Source organism: Antechinus flavipes, chromosome 1 (assembly GCF_016432865.1).
Source record: "Antechinus flavipes isolate AdamAnt ecotype Samford, QLD, Australia chromosome 1, AdamAnt_v2, whole genome shotgun sequence".
Lineage (NCBI taxonomy): Eukaryota > Metazoa > Chordata > Mammalia > Dasyuromorphia > Dasyuridae > Antechinus > Antechinus flavipes.
The window spans coordinates 5175389-5183235 of NC_067398.1; the positions used below are offsets into that span (position 1 = coordinate 5175389).

General features: G+C 40.0%; 1 protein-coding gene across 1 annotated transcript in view; it reads right to left on the reverse strand.

Moving 5' to 3' along the window:
• HECW1 (HECT, C2 and WW domain containing E3 ubiquitin protein ligase 1) overlaps window positions 1-7449 on the reverse strand; it is a 183928-nt gene extending 176479 nt beyond the window's left edge. The window contains 1 exon segment of the mRNA XM_051978484.1: window positions 7375-7449. The gene's annotated coding sequence lies outside the window, so the exon portion shown is untranslated.
• Between the last annotated feature and the right edge of the window lie 398 nt (window positions 7450-7847).

Consider the following 7847-nt stretch of genomic DNA (forward strand, 5'->3'; position numbering starts at 1 on the left):
ACTCAGACACCCTTTAGTTCAGTCCCTCATCATCTCTCACCTGACCCATACCAACAACCCCCTCCTTGGTCTCCTTCCCCCAAGCGTCTCCCACTCCAGGCCATTCTTTACAATGGCATCTTGACCCCATCACTCCCCTTCTCCAGCCAATTTCCCTTCACTGAATGTTATTCTTTCCATTATAATCCAGGCAATTTCCCCTTCCCCCAATCAATCAACATTTATTAAGTACCTACAGTGTGCCAGGTACTGTGCTAAGCACTGGGATACAGAAGGAGGCCAGACAGTCCCCACCCTCAAGGAACTTACAATCTAACGGGGGAGACAATATGCAAATATATACAAAGCAAGTTATAGATAGGATAAGTAGGAAATAATTAAAAGAGGGAAGGTCTTGGAATTGAGGGGAACTGGGAAAGTTCCTATAGAAAGTGAGGTTTTCATTGAGATTTAAAGGAAGCCAGAGAGGAGAAAGGTGAGCATCCCAGGTATGGGGGAAACTCTTTACCTCCTCCTTATAGAGACCCTCTTTTTACTAAAGGTACAGCTCAGGTAGCCTCTTCTGTTTAATAAAGGCTTTCTGGATGTTCCCAGCTACCACTGCCCTTCCTCCCCAACCTCCCATATTGCAACTTTTCCATATTCTACATCCTGCAAATACCCTGAACATCCTTCTCTATTTTCTCCTTTCAAACTTCAGGTTCTGGGGAAGAAGTCAGCCTCCTCACCAGGACCACCACAGAGCCTTAATTTTCTCCAAAAGATTGCTGTGGCCACTCACCCCCATTCCCTAGCCTTCAGTCTCTGTCACCCACAGAATGCTGCCTATATACATGTTCTGATCCACCCCTGGCTTAAACTCTCTTATCACTTGACCCTGCCATTTTCTAAAGAGTTCTAGATCATTTTGGATCGTTCCTCCCCTTTACATTCGAATGTTGGGCATCCAGAACTCCCTATACTCTTGCTTCTATTTCTACTTTTCTCCACATTTTGTAATCTGGCTTCCAATCTTGTCATTCAATTGTAATTGTTTCCCCCGAATTTGACAAGGATCTCTTAGCAGCCAGATCTAAAGGCTGGTCTCGTTCTCATCCTTCTTGTCCTCTCTGTAGCACATGATACCTCTGACTACTCTTTGTCTCATAGCTTTTGGCCATTGATTTCTCCTGCTCCTCCCTATCTCATAGCTCTACCTCTGTGTCTTCGGCTGGATCATCACCCCTTACCAAGGGCACTCTCCAAGGTTCTGTCCTGAGCTCTCTCCTTTTCACTTTCTACACACACCCTCTTCCTGATCTCATCAGTTCCTGTGGGGTCAGTTATAATCTCTAACCCATTTGGAGCCAGCAAACTCATTGATTCCTTTGTCCTTGTGCAAATCTACAGGCTATACCCCAGGATGTATTAAGCGACAGAAGGAGCCAAAGAAAAAAAAAAACAAGCTGGCTTTTTTCAGCCTGCAGCAATCTGGGGCAGCTGAATTTCAGGAGTAATTACTTCAGAAAGAAACTACAGGGGGTAGCCCCTAAAATAGGCTATCTAGCAGTCTCTGACTGAGCAGAGTGGTGAAGCAAGAGCCCTAACTCACCAAACAGATCAAGGCTAGATTATCTCAGAGGCTCATTTTTGTGTAGGTGCCTTGTAAATATGTAACGCCTGGGGATGACCCTGAGTTTGAAACTTGGTTCCCTAGACAAGACTAACTCAGGTTCAGGGTAGCTGGTGGGTCCCCATCTGCTCAGACTGTAGTCCATGAGCCTCCTACTGATGTATTTACCTTTACTAGTCAGCCAAAGGACATGACTGGTTCCAAGCAAAAACATGAAATGAAATAGCATAGTAAGAAAAGTAGGAGCAAAATATTTCCTCTGTAAATCTGGAGCACATTAGCCAATAATACATACAGCATCAGTGGAAAGAGTGTGAAGGAGATACATGGGAGGACACCCATGAAGGGAACAATGATTGGGGTCATGTACTTGTAGAAAAGCCAAATCTCTCAGCCCTAAGGACAACGTGGCCCAGGGCCATGTCATTTTAGCTCAGTCACCTTCAGCCTGTTCTCAAGAAATCTATTTCCCCCTACAATCAAATCAATCCCATTGCCCACTGATTCTACTGCCAAGGACATAGAACTCTCCTGCTCTGTTGCTCCACTACCTAATCCTGTGACTTTCCAGACCCAACTCCCGTCTCCTGCTCTTTGAATGGAAGACCCTCACCCACACTTCTATATTTGTCCCACGAGCATTTAGAACAGTTCTTGTAAGCACTAAAGGAACTTTCCTTTCTTCCTCCCTTCTACATGCTTGCTTTCCTTCCTTCCTCCTTCTCTTCCCTCCTTCCTTCCATCTTTTCTTTCTCTTTTCCTTCTTTCTGAAAGGTATGGAATTCATGTTTTTGAGGATATAGGCTGAAGGGAGTAAGGACACTTTGTTTGAAGAAGAGAAAATTCAGGAAGGATTTAATAGTTTTCTTCAAGGATATTAAAGAATACTTCTTCTCACCTGGAAGAGGTGATCTGCTTACACTCTCATCTCACCCTTGGCCCACAAACTTTTATTTATTTAAAAAAGAAAGAAAGGGACAAAAGATTCCTGGGAGAATTCTTATTGATCCCCTCTCCTGTAAAGTACACAGAACAATTCCCATTGGAGGGCCATTGGGACTCCATCTGAAGCAAAGGTTCAGATGATGGAACTATAGTCACTAGCACACGCATACATTTCAGAACTTCCTCCTCCCAATCCTCCATCCTTTGAGCCATCATTGCCCCCAAATATGCCATCTTTCTCTGTTTGGATGGAATCTTCTCAAGGACAGAGACTGTCTCAATTTGGTGTTTGTTTCCTTGGTGCTCAGCACAAAGCTCGGCACATAATAGGTTTTTAATAAATTCTTTTCATTCATTCACTCATTCCTTCATTCATTTAGTCAGTGTGACCTAGCAATTAGTCTTCCTGGGCTCATATAAATCACTCAGTGCTCCCAGGCAATTTGCTAAGATAGTAAAGATCTTTTTTTCCCAATATAGTCATATCTGTATCTAAATGTACGTGGTTTCTTTTTGTAATCCTACATATTTAAAAATCTTCTGAGAAGGGGTCCATGAGTTTCCAGCTAAGGAGTCCATGGCACAAAAAGGTTTAGAACCCCTACAGAAAGTCATCCCCTAGATAATACATTACAACCGAGTAGGATTTATATCAGGAAAGCAGGGCTGGTTCAATATTAGGAAAACTATTGGCAAAATCAACTATATCAATAACCAACAAAACACATGATTATCTCAATAGCTGCAGAAAAAGCATTTGATAAAATCCAAAACCCATTCCTATTAAAAACACTAGAGAGTATAGGAATAAATGGACTTTTCCTTAAAATGATCAGTAGCATCTATTTAAAACCATCAGCAAGCATCATATGTAATGGGGATAAACTGGAATCATTCTCAATAAGATCAAGAGTGAAACAAAGCTGCCTACTATCACCACTACTCTTCAATGTTGTATTAGAAATATTAGCTTTGACAATAAGAGAAGAAAAAGAGATTAAAGGAATTAGAGTAGGTCATGAGGAAACCAAATTATCACTCGTTGCAGATGATATGATGGTATACTTACAGAACCCCAGAGAATCAACTAAAAAACTATTAGAAACAATTCCCAACTTTAGCAAAGTAGCTGGATACAAAATAAATACACATAAATCATCAGCGTTTTTATATATTACCAACAAAATCCAGCAGCAAGAGATACAAAGAAAAATTCCATTTAAAATAACTGTTGATAGTATAAAATGTTTGGGGATCTATCTGCCAAGAGAAAGTCAGGGACTATATGAGCAAAACTACAAAACACTTTCCACACAAATAAAGTCAGATCTAATCAGCTGGAAAAATATCAAGTGCTCATGAGTAGGCCAAGTGAATATAATAAAAATGACAATACTACCTAAATTAATCTACTTATTTAGTGCCATACCAATCAAACTCCCAAGAAACTATTTTACTGATCTAGAAAAAAATAGTAACAAAGTTCATCTGGAAGAACAAAAGGTCAAAAATTTCAAAGGAATTAATAAAAAATGCTAATGAAGGTGGCCTAGCTGTGCCAGACCTGAAATTATATTATAAAGCAGCAGTTATCAAAACCATTTGGTACTGGCTAAGAAGTAGAGTAGTCAATCAGTGGAACAGGTTAGGATCACAGGACAAAATAGTCAATGACTATAGCAATCTAGTGTTTGACAAACCCAAAGACCCCAGCTTTTGGGGATAAGAACTCATTATTTGACAAAAACTGATGGGAAACTTAGAAACTAGTATGGAAAAAATTAGGGCTTGACTCACACCTAACACCACATACCAAGATAAAATCTAAATGGGTTCATGATTTGACATAAAAAGAGTGATATTATAAGCAAATCAGAAGAACATAGGATAGTTTACCTCTCAGATCTGTGGAGAAGGAAGGAATTTGTGTCCAAAGAAGAATTGGAACTGAACACCAGATAGATAATTTTAATTATATTAAGTTAAAAAGTTTTTGATTAAACAAAACCAATGCAGACAAGATCAGAAGGGAAGCAATAAAGTGGGAAATGATTTTTACATTTAAGGGTTCTGATAAAGCCTCATTTCTAAAATATATAGAGAATTGACTCAAATTTATAAGAATTCAAGCTATTCTCCAGTTGATAAATGGTCAAAGGATATGGACAGATAATTTTCAGATGAAGAAATTAAAACTATTTCTAATCATATGAGAAGGTGTTCAAAACCACTATTGATCACAGAAATGCAAATTAAGACAACTCTGAGATACCACTACATTGGGTCTCAGATTGGCTAAGATAACAGGAAACAATAAGAATGAACATTGGAAGGGATGTGGGAAAACTGGGACACTAATACATTGTTGGTGGAACTATGAATGGGTCCAGTTATTCTGGAAAGCGCTTTGGAACTATGCTCAAAAAGTTATCGAACTATGCATACCCTTTGATCCAGCAATGTTTCTACTGGCTTATATCCCAAAGAGATCTTAAAGAAGGGAAAGGGACCTATATGTGCCAAAATGTTTGTGGTAGGCCTCTTTGTAATGGCAAGAAACTGGAAACTGAGTGGATCAATTGGAGAATGGCTGAATAAGTTATGATATATGAATGTTATGGAATATTATTGTTCTATAAGAAATGATCAGTGGGATGATTTCAGGCAGAGAGCCTGCATGAACTAATGCTAAATGAAATGAGCAGAACAAGGAGATCATTGTATACGGCAACATCAATATTATATGATGATCAATCCTGATGAATGTGACTCTTTCCAACAATGTGATGATTGATGCCAGATGAGAACTTTATTTTATTTTTTTATAAATCTTTTTATTTTCAAAACATGCATGGATAATTTGACAACATTGACCCTTGCATAGCCTTGTATTTCAGATTTTCTCTTCCCTCCCACTGCCTCCCCTAGTCGGCAATCAATGCAATATATGTTAAACATATTAAAAAATATGTTAAATCCAATATGTATAAATGTATTTATACAATTCTCTTGCTGTACAAGAAAAATCAGATAAAAAAGTAAATGAGTAAGAAAACAAAATGCAAGTGGACAACAACAAAAAGAGTTAGAATGTAATGTTGTGATCCACACTCAGTTCCCACAGTCCTCTCTCTGGGTGCAGATGGCTCTCTTCATCTTAACATCATTGGAACTGGCATCAATCATCTCTTTCAGATTTTCTCCTTCTTCCCCCCACTCTCTCCCCAGATGGCAAGCAATCCAGTTAATGTGAAACTGTTATGTGAAACATGTGAAAATATATGTTAAATTCAATATGTACAAACAAGAGAATTATATAAATTCTGAAGTACAAAGCTATGCAAGGGTCAGTGTTGTCAAATTATCCATGCATATGTTTTGAAAATAAAAACTTTATTAAAAAAAGGTTCAGGATTCCTGCAACAGAGAAATCACCTCAGAGTTGGCAGAGGGAGCTTCCACATGACTATATCCACAAAGCTATCAACTCCCTCTCATTATCTAATTCCTGACCAGCCCTGATGCATTATCTGGAACATACCACTTTTGAGCTAGAAAAAAGGCTCATTGTCTCTTTATGAAAAGCCATTGGAAGCCACTTAGGAAGGAAGGTAGGTCCTCAAGGTGCCCGTGTCTCTACCCAGAGCAGAAGACAAGGAGCTCCAGATTTCCTTATTGCATCCACCTGGGCTGCCCCTTTGGACCCAAAATCAATAAGTGTTCTAAATCAAGCAGGTCTCCTGAAGGCCATGTGGTATTATTGACTTGTTAAGTTTAAATATAGTCTAGATGATCAATTTTCACTTGCAAAATTCAGGTTTTTAAAAAAGGCTCTAAATCCATGAGATCCACACTCTGATCTGAGCAGAGTAGTGGGTGCTTGTGGGAGTGAAAATCTGGGAGTGGGGGACCCAGAGAAGAGGAGAGAAGCTCCTTGGAGCTGAGGCAAGATTAGAGTGGGAGGAGAGAAATGGGAAATCAAGGTGAGCAGACCAAAGGAAAGGGGAGCACAGCCAGAAGATGCTCATTAGGTTCACTTCATTACTCCTTCAATTCATTCAATTTACGTATTAAGTGATCTGCACTGTATTCTACTCAATGACTAAAATGTCCCTCTTTTCAGGGAGTTTTTGTGGGTATGTTGTGGAGGAAGTTATGACATTTCATCAATCCTCAAGCATTTATTGATCACCTACTTTTGTAGGTGCTAGGAATTTGAAGACAAAAAAAAGTCCTTCCTGCAGGAAGCTTCTAGTTTGCTGGTCAAGGAGCAGTAGGGGTTTAGAAGGTGATCAGGAGACAGTTTTCCAAAACTATCGTGGAGAAGACTCGGTCACGTAGGATTTGGACAGATCGGTCAGCAAGTATTTATCAGACACTTACTGCATGAAGGGAACTGGAGTCAGTGCTCAGGAAACAAAGAAAAGCAAAACATGATCCCTCCTCAAGGAGCGACCGACCCCACCACAGGGAAATGAGTAAAAATATCTTCATGCTATTTCAGGTGTGAGAAACCCTCTGTTTGGTTCCACAAACACATGCTCCCCATCTACAGTCTATACCTGTCGTTGGACAACTTTGATCTTCTATAAGGATTATTCTTCTTGTACAATGTGTAGGGGAGATCAAAAAGCAAGACGCCTATTCCCAGGCACTGGAGATGTTACGCAAGCCCAAAGGGATTGGTCTATATCCCTTGGGGACCATTTTGTTGCTGCTTATCCCTGGTGGTCCAGAGCTGGAGATGGACCATCCAGTCCAACCCTCCCTTTTTATAGACAAGGCAACTGAGGCTCAGGGAGGGAAAGGGCTTTTACCTGACATGAATGAGGCATTCAGTGGCAGAGTTGGATTTCCAAACCAGGTCTTCTGACTCCCACCCAAGAACCCTTCCTAGAGTGTCTGCCCTGCTGTTTCCCGGAGAGAATTCCACCATCTGGATTCCCATTCTAAGAACATCCCATTTGTGACATAAAGTCAACGTAGATTTAAACGAACAACTAAAGGAGCCATCAGCCAAAAGGCTTAGGAACCTCCACTTCCCAGTGGGAAATTCAGTCCTAGTCATTGAACGGCATCAGGCAACCCATTTAACAGAACTCTTGAATTTTAAGCAAGCAGAAATGCTTTTTTCCTTTCTCTTTGGCAGTCATCTGGGGAAGCTTACATGCCGCTGAGACTGTGAGGGTGTTTTGCATATTTGACTAGAGCAGCCTAAATCATCTTACAATTCTTTGAATTAAAAAAAAATTGAAGTGAAAGTATCTAGGGAAACCAGTGGGTATCAAAC